The sequence below is a fragment of the Heterodontus francisci genome, chromosome 12 (genome assembly GCF_036365525.1).
Source record: "Heterodontus francisci isolate sHetFra1 chromosome 12, sHetFra1.hap1, whole genome shotgun sequence".
NCBI classification, from domain to species: Eukaryota; Metazoa; Chordata; class Chondrichthyes; order Heterodontiformes; family Heterodontidae; genus Heterodontus; species Heterodontus francisci.
In genome coordinates this window covers 85,125,457-85,144,816 of record NC_090382.1, presented here as the reverse complement: position 1 = coordinate 85,144,816, position 19,360 = coordinate 85,125,457, and positions in this window count along the sequence as shown.

The window sequence follows — 19,360 nt, the reverse complement described above, 5'->3', positions numbered from 1 at the left end:
TGTATTTCCAAGTCAGGATGGTGTGTCACTTAAAGGGGAACTTGGTGATGATGGTGATGGATGCACATGCTGTCCTTGTTATTCTGCATGACAAAGATTTTGCTTCAGAGGTGCGTAACTGCGCTGTAGCCATCATTTTGGAACTGAGGGTCCCTGTAGCCCCCAAAAAATAGGTGTTACCAAGTCCAGTTTCATCCCCACTGAATCAGCTATCTGTTTAATACATTTGTGTACAATAGACAAACTAATGTTTCAGATGTTTCCTGTGGCATCCTGAAATGAGCTTGAAGCAGAAAAGTTTAGAATTGCAATTAACATGACAGTCACCTGCGAGTTTGCACTTATCTTGGAAGCTGGATAAAGATCTGCTGATGGCGTGTGTAATAGCTTTATTACTGGCTTGTTGGTGGATCTCAACTTGTACATACACTGTTTCTCTGAAAAGACAGGGGGCTGGATTTTCAATCTGGGGTCGGGAACCCAAAGCCTGGATCATTTCCGGGTCCCGACCCCGCATCAGCGTCAGTGACACAATGTCATTTTCACATGCAAAGAGCCTAATTGGGGCAGGGATGGGTTTGACGTCCAATTAGCAGTTCCAGGAGTGGCCTGGAGGTGGGACCCAATACCTGAGGGCCCTTTGAAAAGATGAATGGCAGGCATGACTGGGTTTGCCGTTCACTGATGAGATGGAACAGCAGAGTGCTCAGAGGTACAAAGCTGGCATTGGCAGGCATCCATGGGCGGTACCAACATTCTCCAATTCTTCCCTTGAGGCTTTAACCATTGCAGTGGCAGACAGGAGAGAAATCTTGTTCCTGGCATCTGGAAGAAGAAATGTGCCCGGAGATGAAGGGTATGGATGGAAGTAGTGACAGAGGTCAGCAGCTGAAGAGTGACCAGAAGGTTGTGGGTCCAATGTAGAAAAATATTCAATGAGCTGATAAGGTCTGGAAAAGTGAGTGACAAGTGACATCCAGGTGACAGGTCTCCACCTCTGTATACTCCAGCATGCAGAGAAGCTGAGCAGACTGAGTGCCCATAGTTCTCCTGAACAGTGTCAGATCAAGTGCCCAGTTGCATCACTGAGATGTGAGCAGCCCTCATATATAGGGCACAATTTAGAAGGGCGCATCACTAAGGAACGCAAGAGCTCACGTTGATGTCATGCTGGAAATCATTCTCTCCTCAACCTGCAGGAAAAGAGAGCGCATAACTCCTGGGAAATGTTTCGGATGGGTGGTGGTGTCCCAATGGAGGAGGCAGCACTGTAAATTGTGAGGGTGCCATTGCATCAGACTATGGGTGATGGTGAGATGGGAGGCTGTGAAGAGCAGTGTCATTTGATAGCTCTATCTTCAGGTGAAGGGCATGGAGGGAACTCCTGCCCAATGCACGCTGTGGCTACACAATCACTGTCATCTATGAGGTTGGTTGTGCTGAGTAGCCCCAGTTCTCATCACCACATTCTTGTTTTTCTCATAGGGCCAGTAGTGGAGCAGTAGCAGAGTGCCCCCGCCCAGTTGTCACCACTGTCCTTGAAGGGGGGGAGACTTTACAAAGATGTACCATCACATCATTCCTCCATACTATTCACCAGTGTAGACACACTCAACTCAGTTGGGCCTCAATCAATATTAGAACAGGGAGCACTGGGTGAGCAGCACATCATGAGTGAGCAGGAGGAGAGTGAGGCAGAGTCAGTTGCGGGAAGTCCCTCTTGGAGGATGGAGGACAGACACAGTGATGGTACTCTGGGCGAAGGTACTGGGCCTCTGGTGTCACAAAGAAAGGAGTTTTTTTTTCTGGAGCATCAGAGGCAGATGAGTTCCAGAATGTCATTTATCCCTGCAATATTGCAGGGCCATGAGAAGACAATGGAGGGGCCCATGCAGAGTATGTGTACCATTATGACTCAGGATTTTGAGTGCACAAGCTCCTCCATTGAGTGAGTGGCCAATCTCTAGGAGGGTCATATGCAGCACCACTCTGAGTGGATGCAAGATCAGCGCACTGATATGAACAGAAAGAGTGAGGCTCTCTAAAGCACAGACTGCTCAGTGTCACTGATGGTGCAGAGATGCTTGGAGTGGATGCCAGCTGCATCCCAGCTGGTGGCCTCATCCAGCATGCAAGGACATCATGAATGTGTTGAGGAAGCCCAAGGGGCTGACGAGGGGACCAGCCCTCAGAGGGCACCAGCATCATCCCTCACCTCCTCAGCCCCTCTGACCCAGGAACTATCCATGCCACAAGGCCCTGTGACAGAAACTGCCCCTGCAAGAATGAAGGTGCAGTAGCCTGTGGAGCAGCCCCCACGGGCATTTACAAGATGAGGACAGAAGCCACAGGCATCTCAGCTGAATGTAGAGACAAGGGAGCAGGCTGCCTCCACCTCATCCTCAGGCATGGAGGGGCACCATGTAGAAGTGGACAGGAATGTAAGGTGCCACATCGTTAGTTGCACCTATGGTGAATGATCATCCTAAACCCTTTGAGACTTTCCTAGATCAGGCATACTTCTCAGATGCTCACTCTAATTAAGATGAAGGTAGCTAAATCTTAAAGACACTTAATGGGTCTGAAGGTCTTGTTTAACCAAAGGAAAGGGACCAACCAAGAATATTAGCACTCTCCAAGTTGCTTTTTATTTTGCAAGTTCCAGCCAGATTATCATGTCCCAGATATTGCAAGGTTACAAGGTCTCTCCTCAGTAATGTATCTCTTCACCAAAGAATGTATGGAGGTGTGGTTCACAAGTTAGTGTTACAAAATCTGAAAGCAGTAGGAGACTATACAGCGAGAAAGAGGTCTCTACACCATTTATGGGGTGGATCAAGCTCACCTTGTTCTGATAGCTGAGAATCATAGAGAGATACAGCACTGAAACAGGGCCTTTGGCCCACCGAGTCTGTGCCAACTAACAACCACCCATTTATGCTAATCCTACATTAATCCCATATTCCCTACCACATCCCCACAATTCTCCGACCTACACTAGGGGCAATTTACCTATCAGCCTGCAAGTCTTTGGCTGTGGGGAAAAACCAGATCACCTGGCAGAAACCCACACAGTCACAGGGAGAACTTGCAAACTCCACACAGGCAGTACCCAGAACTGAACCCAGGTCACTGGAGCTGTGAATCTGCAGTGCTAACCACTGCGCCACCTCTTGCACAAGCAAATTGCACAAGCAAATCTAGAAACCTAACCTGAGATCCCAGTACTTATACTATTCTTTCCTGCTTTATTTGTTGTTGTTCATTCATGGGATGTGGGCATCACTGGGAAGGCCAGCATATATTTCCCATTGCCCTTGACAAAGTGTGCTGAGCCGCCTTCTTGAACTGCTGCAGTCCATGTGGGGTAGGCACACCCAGAGTGCTGTAAGGAAGCGAGTTCCAGATTTTGACCCAGCAACAGTAAAGCAACAGTGATATAGTTCCAAGTCAGGGTGGTGTGTTGCTTGGAGGGTAACGTGCAGGTAGTGGCGTTCCCATGCATCTGTTGCCCTTGTCTTTCTATGTGTTAGAGGTCGCTGGTTTGGAAGGTGCTGTCGAAGGAGCCTTGGTGAGTTGTTGCAGTGCATCTTATAGATGGTACACACTGTTGCCACTGTGTGTTGGTGTTGGAGGGAGTGAATGTTTGTGGATGGGGTGCCAATCAAGCGGGCCATTTTTTTCCTGGATGGTGTCGAGCTTCTTGAATGTTGTTGGAGCTGCACTCATCCAGGCAAGTGGAGAATATTCCATGCGACTCCTTACTTGTGCCTTGTAGATGGTGGACAGGCTTTGGGGCGTCAGGAGGCGAGTTATTCACCTCAGGATTCCCAGCCTCTGATCTACTTTTGCAGTCACGGTATTTATATGGCTACTTCAGTTCAGTTTCTGGTCAATGGTAGCCCTAAGATGTTGATAGTGGGGGATTCAGCAATCGTAATGTCATTGAACGTCAAGGGGACGATGGTTGGATTTTCTGTTGTTGGAGATGGTCGTTGCCTGGCACTTGTGTGGCATGAATGTTACTTGCCACTTATCAGCTCAAGCCTGGATATTGTCCAGGTCTTTCTACAGTTCTACACGGACTGCTTTAGTATCTGAGGAGTCGTGAATGCTGATGAACATTGTGTAATCATCAGCGAATATCCCGACTTCTGACCTTTTGATTGAAGGAAGGTCATTGATGAAGCAGCTGAAGATGGTTGGGCCTAGGACACTATTCTGAGGAAATCCTGCAGTGAGGTCCTGGGGCTGAGATGATTGACCTCCAACAACTACAACCATCTTCCTTTGTGCTAGGTATGATTCCAACCAGCAGAGAGTTTTCCCCCTCATTCCCATTAACTCCAGTTTGGGTCGGGCTCTTTGATGCCATACTCAGTCAAATGCTGCCTTGATGTCAAGGGCAGTCACTCTCACCTCACCTCTGGAGTTCAGCTCTTTTGTCCATGTTTGGATCAAGGCTGGTTAGGACCTGAGTAGCCCTGATGGAACCCAAACTGAGTGTCACTGAGCAGGTTATTGCTGAGCTAATGCCACTTGATAGCACCGCCAACAACCCCTTCCATCAGTTTGCTGATGATCGAATGTAGACTGCTGGGTCGGTAATTGGTCGGGTTGGATTTGTCCTGCTTTTTGTGCACAGGACATACATTGCCGGGTAGATGCCAGTGTTGTAGCTTTCTGGAACAGCTTGGCTAAGTGTGCGGCCATTTCTGGAGCCCAGGTCTTCAGTACTATTGTTGGAATGTTGTCAGAGCCCATAAACTTTACAGTATCCAGTACTCAGCCATTTCTTGATATCACATGGAGTGAATCAGATTGGCTGAAGTCTCGCATCTGTGATGCTGGGGACCTCAGCAGGAGGCCGAGGTGGGCCATCAACTCGGCACTTCTGGCTGAAGATGGATGCAAATACTTCAGCCTTGACTTTTGCTCTGATGTGCTCAGTTCTCCTATTCTTGAGGATGGGGATATTTGTGAAGCCTCCTCCTCCTGTTGGTTGTTTAATACGAACATATGAATTAAGAGCAGGAGTGGGCCATGCGGCCCTTCGAGCCTGTTTCGCCATTCAATAAGTTTATGGCTGAATTGATTACTCCACATTTCCACCTACCCCTGATAATCTACCACCCCTGTGCTTATCAAGCATCTATGCCTTAAAAATATTCAAAGATTCTGCTTCCACCACCTTTTGAGGAAGAGAATTTCAAAGACTCATGACCCTCTGAGAGAAATAATTTCTCCTCATCTCTGTCTTAAATGGGTGACCCCTTATTTTTAAACAGTGACCTCTAGTTCTAGATTCTCCCACAAGAGGAAACATCCTTTCCACATCCACCCTGCCAAGACCCCTTAGGATCTTATGTTTTTAATTGTTCTAATAATCCCATTTAGCACGGTGGTAGTGTCACACAACACGATAGCGGGTACTCTCGGTGTGAAGATGGGGCTTTGTCTCTACAAGGATAGTGTGGTGGTCACTCCGAACTATACTATCATGGACAAATGCACCTGTGACAGGTAGATTGGTGTGGACGAGACCAAGTAGGTTTTTCCCTCACCACCTGCCACAGATACAGTCTAGTAGCTATGTCCTTTAGGACTCAGACAGCTCGGTCAGTAGTGGTGCTACTGAGCTACTCTTGGTGATGGGCATTGAAGTCCCCCACCCAGAGTACATTTTGTGCCCTTGCTGGTCTCAGTGCTTCTTCCATTTGGTGTTCAACATGGAGAAGAACTGATTCATCAGCCGAGGGGGACGGAGGTAAGTTGTGATCAGTAGGAGATTTCCTTGCCCATGTTTGACCTTATGCCATGAGATTTCGGGTGGGCCAGAGTCAATTTTGGGGCCTCACAGGGTAACTCCCTCCTGAGTACCTGTGCCACCACCTCTGATGGGTATGTCAGGCATGGTGATGGTGGTGTCTGGGACATTGTCTGCAAAGTATGATGCTGTGAGTATGACTATGTTAACAATGAGCTCAACAACCACTTAACTGGTGGCGTGCGGTTTTCCAGCTCCCTGTCTCCCAACCTCCCTTTGAAAACTGTCACATTTTGGAGGCCTCTGCATCTGGTGACACTTTCCATTTATGTGGAGGTGGTGGGCTGTCGGTCCCCAACAATGATGCCATCTACCTGTGCGCAGGTGCTGATGCCATTTTTAAAGGGCTGTTCACCTTATCGGCATATTTAAATATTTAAAGAAACATTTAATTAAATTAAATAAATACATTTCTTTTGACCCCCCTCCCACCCTCCCAATAAGAATTAAATTAACTATTTGCCCTTCTTCCAAAACACTTACAGTTACCATATGACCTTCCCCTTGAAACTGCACATAATTTAAATTATAACCCTTCCCACCATCCCCTACATCCAAGGCATTAATTTGACCCCGTTCCTCCCCTACCACCTGCACTGAGAAACTTACATCCTTCCTCCTCCTCACCAGTGTTGTGCCTTGTTTCCCCGGACGTGGATCCGAAGGCATGGGAGTGCCGGCTGCCGGGCTGAAGATCGCAGCAGGACATCAGGAGGCAAAGTAAGTTTTTGTAAACTAATTATTTAAATTGATTTAAATATTCAAATTATAGTCCTGTCACCCAGAGGCAGGGGCCGGACCCTCCTGGCGTTGGTCTCTGTGGCAGACCTTTGTCGGAACCATATTCTGCCTCCCCCACCCCCACCCCCACCACAGAACCCGACTTCGGGGACCCAGTATAATCTAGATCAACAAATCTGTCCCAGCTTTCATTTAGTAACCCACATTCTTCCAAGAGCCAATTAACTTTGCCCCGGATTAATGGCTCTAAAACTTTCCAACCATTGCCATCAGGCTGAACAGCCTGGAGTTGCTGGATTTACCCTTCTCCCCTTTTTTGGATAGTGATGTAACATTTGCAATACTCCAGTTCTCTGAAACCACCCCCATATCTAAGGAGGATTCGATGGTTGAGGCCCAACCCTCCACAATTTCCACTCTTACATTCCTCAGCAACCTAGGATGCATCCCAGCTGGACTGGGTAACTTTACTACTTTGAGTGCTGTCAACCTTTTAAGTACCTCCTCTTTATATATTTTCATTCTATCCAATTAATCTACTTTCTCCTCCTTTATTGTGACATTAGCAGCATCATCTTCTTCAGTGAAGACAGATGCAAAGTACTCATTTCAAAGCTCAGCCATGTCCTCTGCCTCCACTCGAAACCAAACTTGAAACACTGTAATTCAAGTGGTGGTGGACAATGCTGTCAAGCAGCACTTACTCAGCAATAACCTGCTCACTGATGCTCAGTTTGGGTTCCACCAGGCCCTTTCAGCTTCTGACCTTATTACAGCCTTTGTCCAAACATGGACAAAAGAGCTGAACTCCAGAGGTGAAGTGAGAATGACTGCCCTTGACCTCAAGGCAACGTTTGACTGGCTATGGCATCAAAAACCCCTAGCAAAACTAGAGTCAATGGGAATCAGGGGGAAAACTCTCCGCTGGTTGGAGTCATACCGAGCAAAAAGGAAGATTGTTGTGATTGTTGGAGGTCAATCATCTCAGTCCCAGGACATCACTGCAGGAGTTCCTCAGGGTTGTGTCCTTGGCCGAATCATCTTCAGTTGCTTCATTAATGACCTTCCCTCCATCATAAGGTCAGAAGTGGGGATGTTCGCCGATGATTGCACAATGTTCAGCAACATTCGTGACTCCTCAGATACTGAAGCAGTCCGTGTCCAGATGGAGTAAGACCTGGACAATATCCAAGATTGGGCTGATAAGTGGGAAGTAACATTCATGCCACAAAAATGCCAGGCAATGACCATCTCAAGCAAGAGAGAATCTAACCATTGTTCAATGGCATTACGATCGCTGAATCCCCCACTATCAACATCCTGGGCGATACCATTCACCAGAAACTGAACTGGACCAGCTACATAAATACTGTGGCTGCAAGAGCAAGTCAGAGGCTGGGAATTCTGTGGTGAGTAACTCACCTCCTGACTCCACAAAGCCTGTCCACCATCTACAAACGCAAGTCAGGAGTGTGATGGAATACTCTCCAGTTGCCTGGATAGGTGCAGCTCCAACAACACTCAAGAAGCTGGACACCATCCAGGACAAAGCGGCCTGCTTGATTAGCGAACCATCTACAACCTTCAACAATCACTCCCTTCACTACCGACGCACAGTGGCAGCAGTGTGCACCATCGACAAGATGCACTGCAGCAACTCACCAAGACCCCTTCAGCAGCACCTTCCAAACCCGTGACCTCTATCACCTAGAAGGGCAACAGATGCATGGGAACACCATCACCTGCAAGTTCCCCTCCAAGTTACACAACATCCTGACTTGGAACTATATCGCCATTCCTTCACTGTCGCTGGGTCAAAATCCTGGAACTCCCTTCCAAATAGCACTGTGGATGTACCTACACCCCAAGGACTGCAGCAGTTCAAGAAGGCAGCTCATGACCTCATCCCATGAATGAATAAAAACATCTCCATTTTGATCCCTAATCAGCCCAACCTTCCTTTTCCTGTTTATATGTTTATAAAAGATTTTTGCTGTCCCTTTTATCTTACTCACTAATCTATATCATACACTCTCTTTGCACCTTTTATTTCCTGAGTTGTGAGGATGATGCAAAGAGGTTTCAAGGGGATTTAGCCATGCTAATTGAATGGGCAAGAAAATAGCAGATGGAATATAATGTGGAAGTATGTGAAGCTATCCACTTTGGTTAGAAAAACAGAAATGCAGAGTATTTCTTAAATGGCGAGAGGTTGGGAAGTGTTGATGTCGAAGGGACCTGGATGTCCTTGTTCATAAGTCACTAAAAGCTAACATGCAGGTACAGAAAGCAATTAGGAAGGCAAATGATCTGTTGGCCTTTATGGCAAGAGAAGTTGAGTAAAGGACTCAATAAGTCTTGCTGCAATTGTATAGAGCCTTGGTGAGACTTCACCTGGAGTATTGTGTACAGTTTCAGTCTCCTTTCCTAAGGAAGGACATACTTGCCATAGAGGGAGTGCAACGAAGGTTCACCAGAATGATCCCTGGATGCTGGGATTGTCCTAAAGATATCAAGGGATGAGGGAATAGTGTGGGAAAATGGCATTGAGGTAGGAGATCAGCCATAATCAAGCTCGAGGGACCAAATAGCCACTCCTGCTCCTATTTCCTTTGTTCTTAAGACAGGAGGCAAGGGGATTCGCGGGATGGGGGTTGGGGAGGAAGGGGATGTAGTGGGGTCGGCAGTTGGGGCAGGGGAGTGGCTCTCAGCGGGCACCCCACCCCTTCTTGATGCCAGGCCCTTCGTTCAGGCAGTAAGTGCCTTTTAAAGAGGGACATCCCCCCCCCCCCCTCCCAGTGCATGGGTTTCCTTGGTGTTTTCCCCGTATGGTGACAGACCCACCCCCATTTGGTCTAATTCCAGTGGTGGTGAGATGAGGCCCTTAATTGGGCACTAATTGCTCATTTAAGGGCCTCAATTGGTGGCAGGGTGGGAAGGCCATTCACATGCTTTCCCGTCCAGGACTTAATTTGGGTGAAGGCAGGAAGCTGGCGGGGAGAGCATAAACCCTTCCCTCCCCCCCTCAAATTTCTCACCAATTTATTCTTACTCCTTTCCTGATTCAATTTCTCATCCTCGGTGGTTTCAACCTTCATCTCACTCACCATGCCCTCACTCCTATGAGCTCACTGCCCTCCTGTCCTTCCTTAACTTCTCTCTCTTTAAACTGTCCTACCCATACTCATGGCCATGCCCCTTGACCTTACCATCTCCAGTGGGCTCTCTATTACCATCATCTTAATGACAGGCAAGGCCATCTCTGATCACATCTCTGTATCCCTCAGCACTCACATCTCCCTGCCAAGCCCACTTCCTCCTGTATCCGTCCTGAGAAAAAAATTCTCCAAGAAGTTACTTACAATGGCATGTTCAAATTCCCATCTGTTGAGCCTTTAACCCTCCATTCACTGTGGTACTTCTGCAGCTAGCAATCTGTTCAATCTCACTCACACCTATGTTTTTGATGCCTTTGTCCCCTGCAAGACCCTTATTCCCTCCCACCATAGTCAGAGCACACCTTCAAACCATTAGGTCCAAGAGGTACAGGCATGAATGTATTTGGCACAAAATTATTTTAGTCATTCACTGCCATTTCTGGCTGTCTCGCCTCTAGTTCTATTGGGGCCTCTCCTCTCCATGACACCTTGCACTCTTCCACCCTCACTCCCAACAACAAATGCGAACTGTGCATGGACCTCTTTGTTACTAAGATTGAGACTATATTGTCTCTGCCACAGTCAAGATTCCCCCTTGGTTCTCCCATGCCCTAGACCTGAACTCGTATCCTCCAATTTCACACCTATCTTTCCTCATGCCTTCTCCAAGTTCATCATATCCATGAGAACTGCCTCCTGCTCTCTTGATCTTATTTCCACTAAACTGCTGAATACCCAACTTCTCTTCCTGGCCCCATGTTAATTGATATTGTAAATGTTTCCCACTCCTCAGGAACTTTCCTCATCCCAATAAAATCTTCAGTCATCACCTTCTTCCGCAAAAAATACCTTTTAACCCTTTGTCTTGGCAAACTACTGCTCCAAGTCCAACATCTGCTTGCTCTCCAAAGTCCTCAAATGTGTTCTCAACTTCCAAATTCATGCCCATCCTTTCCTGAACTACATGTTTGAACCTCTCCAAACAAGTTTCCTTCCCTGCCACAGCACTGAAATTGCCCTAATCGAAGTCACAAATGACATCTTCTATGACTATGACCATGATGTACCATCCCTCCTCACCCTTCTCAACCTCTCTATAGTTTGACACAGTTGACGACAGCATCCTTCCGCAATGTCTCTCCTCCATCCTCCAGCTGAGTGGAACTGGCGTCACCCTGTTTCACTGTCAGTTATTCAGTCTAAGCTAGATAATATTGTGCAATGACTTCTGTCCTTGGCTGACCATTATCTCTGAAGTTTTTCAAGGATTAATCCTTGGTTACCTCCATTTTCCCATCTACATGCAGTTCCTTAGCAACATATGTATGAACATGCAAACATACAAAGGAATAGCCCATTTGACCCCTCGAGACTGCTCCGCCATTTGATAAGACCATGGTTGTTCTGATTGTGGCCTCAACTCTACTCTCCTGTCTACCCACTATAACTCCGTTGCCAAGCAAGAATCTATGTAGCTCAGCCTTAAAAATATTCAGTAACATTGCCCCACTGTTCTCTGGGGAAGAGAATTCCATAGACTAACATTCCTCTAAGAGAAAACATTTCTCCTCATCTCCATGTTAAATGGGAGACCCCTTATTGTTAAACAGTATCCTCTAGTTCTAGTCTCTCCCATAAGGGGAAACATCCTTTAGCACCACCCTGTCAAGTCCCTGCAGGATCTTATGTTTCAATAAGATCACCTCTCATTCTTCTAAACTCCAATGGATACAGCGCAACCTGTCCAACCTTTCCTCATAAAATAATCCCTTCATCCCGGGAATCAGCTGAGTTAACCTTCTCTGAACTGCTTCTAATGCGATGGTATTCTTTCTTAAGTAGGAAACAGAAACTGTATGCAGTACTCCAGATGTGGTCTCACCAAGGCCCTTTACAACTGTAGCAAAACTTCCTTACTTTTATATTCTATTCCCCTTCAATAAACGACAACATTCCATTTGCCTTTCCAATCATTTGCTGTATCTGCATACTAACTTTTTTTGAAAAATATATCAGGACACCCAAACTCCTCTGTACCGCAGAGTTCTGCAATCTCTCTCCATTTAAATAATATACTGTTTTCTATTCTTCCTTCCAAAGTGAACATCATCTGAAGATATGACATTAGGTTCCACATGTGTTCTATTAAGATAAAGCTGGGTGTTATCACCAGATCTCTCAACCTTTCTTTTTCTTGTATCCAACATTTACTCCTGATGAGCTGCAATTTCCTTCAATTAAACATTTGAAAGACAAAAGCTTTTATTTTAAGTCTTCCAATTTGATCGTCCAAAACATATCCTCTCCATCACAAAGATCCCTTGTTTCCACCTCCATAACATTGCCTGTTTCTACTCCTACTTCAACTTGCTTGCTGATGAAATCCTCATTCATGCTTTTGCTACCTCCAGAGTCAACAGTTCAGAGGCTTTCCTGGCCACTTCCTGTCTTCCATCCTCCATAAATGTAAGATCCTCCAAAAATCTTGCTGCCTGTATTCTAATTCACATCAACTCTGGTCACCCCTATGCTCACTGACCTACATTAGTTCTCGATCCACCAGCACCTCAAATTTAAAAGTCTCATCCTCTTGTTGAATTCCGTCCATGACCTCACTCCTCACTATGTCTATAATGTCCTCTAGTTCTACAATCCTCTGATAACTTTGCATTCTTCCATCTATAGCCCCTTGTGCATCACCCACTCACTTTGTTGTGGACAGGTGGAAAGGGATGTGGTTGGTTCCCACTGTTCACCTCTGAAATGACCATAATCGTATTTTTTTTAAATGCTGCGATAGCCTTTGTGTGTCTTTTAGGTCAAATAAAGAGACAAATGACAGTTTTTCTCAGAGGTTAAAAAAAATAACTATTTTTACACAATTCCCAAAATGGTCCCAACTTCACCCACACACACATTCACTCAGACACAAGAATAGATAGATAAAGAGAAAAAAGGGTAAGCAGTTTAAAGTGAGGTAGGAGTTCATGGTTTACGGTAAACCTATTAAATTTTCTCAGGAGGACAGTCTCTTTTAAAGATGCAGGCCTGGATGTTTGTAGTCTTAAACCTGTTGAGGTGTTATAGATATTCTGGTGATTAAAACATCAGACTGGAGGTGATGGTCACTTTAAGTTCCCTGCTGCAGCAAGTTGAAGCATAGAATTAGCAGCAAGGCTTCTTCCTTGCTTGGCTGGATCTTTTTCACAGTCCTTGGCTGGACTGCTTTCTGAAGGTTTTGGCTTCATCTCCCCCTCGGTCTTCAGAGGGTTACTTTTTTAAGGTAAAATATTATCACATTAGAGTTTCTGTTCGGAGACATATGGCTCACTCCCCTGGTGTGACCAGACAACGGACCGGGATGTGTAGACCACGGCTATTGATTGATGTCTGAATGGGGATCCTTCTGTAAACATAATACCATTTCACACCTATTTCACACCTATTCAATTTGGTTTGTGCTGTGAGTTTGTTGCTCTCCAGAATCCTTTGTTAGTTCATTCATGTTGATAAACATTATTAATGCAATAGTGCTCTTTTCAATTTCAAAGGTGTTCTCCCCAGAGCAATTTCAGACAAGGTTAACAAGTTCCAGTCTTACAGACAGGTTTATTGCTTTCCAGAACAGGATGGGTCATGCTACTGCATGTTCATTATGGTTTTGTTTAACAGTTGATTTTTAAAAAAAGATTTATAATTCTTCCATTTCATTGTTTATTTCATCATGGCTCCTTCCATGCATGACATCTTCAATACACCATTGATGTCTGTGCCTCCAGCCATTTACGCCCCAAGCTCTGCTATTCCCTCCCTTAACTTTTCCAACTTGCACACTTCCTTCAATATCCTTCTTAATCCTTAGAGTCATCGAGTCATTTACGACACAAAGGATGCCATTCGGCCCATCAAGCCCATGCCAGCTCTCCATGGAGCTATTCAGTCAGTCCCACTCCCCTGCCCAATCCCCATAGCCCTACAAGTCTAATGGCAATCCAGCTTCCTTTTGAGGTCATTGATTGTCTCTGCTTTCGCCAGTGAGTTCCTGGACATTATCAGCCATAGCGTAAAAAAGTTCTTCCTCATATTTCCTCTGCATCTCTTGACCAAATCCTTCAATCTGTGTCTCCTAGTCCTTGTACCATTAGTTAATGGGAACAGTTTTTCCTTGTTTAACTTATCTAAGCCTGTAATAATCTTGACATTTCTACTAAATCTCCCCTTAATCTCCTTTGTTCCATGGGGAATAACCCCAGTTTTCCAAGCCAGCCTTGTAACTAAAATCCCCCATCCCTGGAACCATTCTAGCAAATCTTCTCTGCACCCTCTCAAGGACCCTCACATCCCTCCTAAAGAGTGGTGACCAGAACTGGATGCAATACCCCAGTTGGTGCCTAATCAGAGCTTTATAAAAGTTCAGCAAAATTTCCCTGCTTTTGTACTCAATGCCTCTGTTTATGAAGCCCAAAATTCAATATGCTTTACTAACTACTCTCTCAATATGTCATACCAACTCAAGGATCAAGGCACATGCACACACAGGTCCCTCTGTCACTCTTTAGAACTATGCCATTAAGCATATATTGCCTTTTCCTATTCCGTCTGCCAAAATGCATCACCTCACACTTGTCAATACTAAATTCCATCTGCCACCTGTCTGCCCATTCTGCTAGCCTATCTGTGTCCTGTGGCAGACGATTCGTATCATCCTCACTGTTTGCCACACACTTCCAAGTTTGATGTCATTGGCCCATTTTGAGATTCTATTCTGTATTTCAAGATCCAATTCATTTATATATACACCAAAAAAAGCAGTGGTCCCAGCGCTGACCTTTGGTGAACACCACTGTCTACCATTCTCCTGTCTGAAAAACAGCCATTTACGACAACTTGCTGTTTTCCATCCTTAAGCGAATTTTTTTATCCAATTGGACATTAACCCACCTGTTTCATGAGCCTCAATTTTGTTAACCAGCCTTTTATGTGGTACTTTATCAAACACTTCGCTAAAATCCATATTAACAACATCTACGCATTCCCTTTATCAATCTTCTCTGTTACTTCATCAAAAATTCAATTACTCAAGCATGATTTGCCTTTCACAATCTGTGCTGGCTATCCTTAAATAACTCAAACCTTTCCAATTTTGTGTTTATTTTCCCCCCTAACTATTGTTTTCAAAACCTTATCCACCACTGATGTTAAACTAACTGGTGTGCAGTTGCTAGGACTGTCCTTACACCCTTCCTTGAATAAGATTTCACATTTGCCACTCTCCAATCCTCTGGCATCTCTCCCATATCCAGGGAAATTGGAAGATTTTGGAAAGTCCTTCCACTATTTCCATCCCCACTTCCTTTAGCAACCTCGGATGCAAGCCAGCTGGACCAGGTGACTTATCTACCCTAAGCTTAGCCAGCCTTTTTAATACTTTCCCCTTCTCAATATTTACCCTATCTATTGCCCCTACTCTCACCGCTTCTACTAATATTTTATCAGATAACTGTTCCTTAGTAAAAAAGCAGTACTCATTACACATTCTAGCCTTTCCCTGTGCCTCTGAGCATAAATGACCCTTGTCAGGCAAGCCCCCTACCTGCCAAGACTGAGACACTGTTACGACTGACCATTCCAGTTAAAGCCCCCAATCAAAATATACGATTCTGATTGTGGTGGGAGAAATGCACAGTTAACTTAATCCCGTCCCTCCACAGATCGCCTAACATATCATTTTAAACTTTCCAAGTTAAAGAAAGGCCCATCCAAATTGTACCCTCTACTAAACCCCAAATAAGGCTAAGCAAACCAGGTGTCTTTAAATCAACAAATTAACTGTTTAATTAGAAAAAACTAAATTCTTAAACACTATGAAGATAGAAACAACATTTAAAATAGAAAAAATTAGAGTCCTTGCAGATTTACAGTCCAATTTTGCTTGAAGTCCTCACAGCCGTTCGATGGGGAAAAAAGGTTCTTCCACAGTAGAATAGTCGGTGGTCTAATTCCAGCAGGAAGTGATGCTTCCTTCCTTCAGCGATGGATTTCAAAAATTAACAATTTGCAAACACTTTCAATAGAATCAATCTGAATTTAGAGTTTTTGAGGGACAAAAGATTGTCACAGTCTAACTTCCCTTCCTTTGGCTTAAATTACCAAAGCTCACGAAACTTATTCACCACACTTTGTGATCAAGCATTTAGGTACTTGCCCTAATATCTCCTTCTTTGGCTTGGTGTCAATTTTTATCTCATCATGCTCCCATGAAGCTCCTTGAGGTGTTTTTTTTAATATTAAAGTTGCTGCAAAATTGCATGTAGTTGTTAGTTGTTGTATTCATGCATGACATCCAATGCAACTGTGATCCTGATAAACTACCCCTCCTCATCCTTTTTGACCTTTCTTTTAGCCTTTGACACAGATGAGGAAATCCTCCTCCTCCAATCTTCCTCCATTGTCTAGCTTGGAGAGACAGCACTCGCCTGGTCCTATTCTTATCCATCCAGTCATAGCTAGAGAATCACTGCAATAGCTTCACTTTCCATTCCCAAACTGTTATTTCTGGTATCAAAGAACAAAGAACAAAGAAAATTACAGCACAGGAACAGACCCTTCGGCCCTCCAAGCCTGTGCCGATCCAGATCCTCTATCTAAACGTGTCGCCTATTTTCTAAGGGTCTGTATCTCTTTGCTTTCTGCCCATTCATGTATCTGTCTAGATACATCTTAAAAGACGCTATCGTGCCCGCGTCTACCACCTCCGCTGGCAACGCGTTCCAGGCACCCACCACCCTCTGCGTAAAGAACTTTCCACGCATATCCCCCCTAAACTTTTCCCCTCTCACTTTGAACTCGTGACCCCTAGTAATTGAATCCCCCACTCTGGGAAAAAGCTTCTTGCTATCCACCCTGTCTATACCTCTCATGATTTTGAACACCTCAATCAGGTCCTCCCTCAACCTCCGTCTTTCTAATGAAAATAATCCTAATCTACTCAACCTCTCTTCATAGCTAGCGCCCTCCATACCAGGCAACATCCTGGTGAACCTCCTCTGCACCCTCTCCAAAGCATCCACATCCTTTTGGTAATGTGGCCACCAGAACTGCACGCAGTATTCCAAATGTGGCCGAACCAAAGTCTTATACAACAGTAACATGACCTGCCAACCCTTGTACTCAATACCCCATCCGATGAAGGAAAGCATGCCGTATGCCTTCTTGACCACTCTATTGACCTGCATTGCCACCTTCAGGGAACAATGGACCTGAACACCCAAATCTCTCTGTACATTAATTTTCCCCAGGACTTTTCCATTTACTGTATAGTTCACTCTTGAATTGGATCTTCCAAAATGCATCACCTCGCATTTGCCCTGATTGAACTCCATCTGTCATTTCTCTGCCCAACTCTCCAATCTATCTATATTCTGCTGTATTCTCTGACAGTCCCCTTCACTATCTGCTACTCCACCAATCTTAGTGTCATCTGCAAACTTGCTAATCAGACCACCTATACTTTCCTCCAAATCATTTATGTATATCACAAACAACAGTGGTCCCAGCACGGATCCCTGTGGAACACCACTGGTCACACGTCTCCATTTTGAGAAACTCCCTTCCACTGCTACTCTGTCTCCTGTTGCCCAGCCAGTTCTTTATCCATCTAGCTAGTACACCTTGGACCCCATGCGCCTTCACTTTCTCCATCAGCCTGCCATGGGGAACCTTATCAAACGCCTTATTGAAGTCCATGTATACGACATCTACAGCCCTTCCCTCATCAATCAACTTTGTCACTTCCTCAAAGAGTTCTATTAAGTTGGTAAGACATGACCTTCCCTGCACAAAACCATGTTGCCGATCACTGATAAGCCCATTTTCTTCCAAATGGGAATAGATCCTATCCCTCAGTATCTTCTCCAGCAGCTTCCCTACCACTGACCTCAGGCTCACTACCTGGATTATCCCTGCTACCCTTCTTAAACAAAGGGACAACATTAGCAATTCTCCAGTCCTCCAGGACCTCACCCGTGTTTAAGGATGCTGCAAAGATATCTCTTAAGGCCCCAGCTATTTCCTCTCTCGCTTCCCTCAGTAACCTGGGATAGATCCCATCCGGACCTGGGGACTTGTCCACCTTAATGCCTTTTAGAATACCCAACACTTCCTCCCTCCTTATGCCGACTTGACCTTGAGTAATCAAACATCTGTCCCTAACCTCAACATCCGTCATGTCCCTCTCCTTGTGAATACCGATGCAAAGTACTCGTTTTGACTCTCACCCATTTTCTCTGACTCCATGCATAACTTTCCTCCTTTGTCCTTGAGTGGGCCAATCCTTTCTCTAGTTACCCTCTTGCTCCTTATATATGAATAAAAGGCTTTGGGATTTTCCTTAACCATGTTTGCTAAAGATATTTCATGACCCCTTTTAGCCCTCTTAATTCCTCGTTTCAGATTGGTCCTACATTCCCGATATTCTTTCAAAGCTTCGTCTTTCTTCAGCCTCCTAGACCTTATGTATGGTTCCTTTTTCCTCTTAGCTAGTCTCACAATTTCACCTGTCATCCATGGTTCCCTAATCTTGCCATTTCTGTCCCACATTTTCACAGGAACATGTCTCTCCTGCACGCTAATCAACCTCTCTTTAAAAGCCTCCCACATATCAAATGTGGATTTACCTTCAAACAGCTGCTCCCAATCTACATTCCCCAGCTCCTGCCGAATTTTGGTATAGTTGGCCTTCCCCCAATTTAGCACTCTTCCTTTAGGACCACTCTCGTCTTTGTCCATGAGTATTCTAAAACTTACGGAATTGTGATCACTATTCCCAAAGTAGTCCCCTACTGAAGCTTTAACCACCTGGCCGGGCTGATTCCCCAACACCAGGTCCAGTATGGCCCCTTCCCGAGTTGGACTATTTACATACTGCTCCAGAAAACCCTCCTGGATGCTCCTTACAAATTCTGCTCCATCTGGACCTCTAACACTAAGTGAATCCCAGTCAATGTTGGGAAAATTAAAATCTCCTATCACCACCACCCTGTTGCTCCTACATTTTTCCATAATCTGTTTACATATTAGCACCTCTATCTCACGCTCGCTGTTGGGAGGCCTGTAGTACAGCCCCAACATTGTTACCGCACCCTTCCTATTTCTGAGTTCTGCCCATATTGCCTCACTGCTCGAGTCCCCCATAGTGCCCTCCTTCAGCACAGCTGTGATATCCTCTTTGACCAGTAATGCAACTTCTCCACCCCTGTTACCTCCCTCTCTATCCCACCTGAAGCATCAATATCCTGGGATATTTAGTTGACAATCATGCCCTTCCCTCAACCAAGTCTCAGTAATAGCAATAACATCATACTCCCATGTACTAATCCAAGCCCTAAGTTCATCTGCCTTACCTACTACACTTCTTGCATTAAAACAAATGCACCTCAGACCACCAGTCCCTTTGCGTTCATCATCTGCTCCCTGCCTACTCTTTCCCATAGTCACGCTAACTTCATTATTTAGTTCCTTGCAGGCTTTAGTTACTACCTCCTTACTGTCCACTGACCTCATTTGGTTCCCATCCCCCTGTCACATTAGTTTAAACCCTCCCCAACAGCGTGAGCAAATGCACCCCCGAGGACAT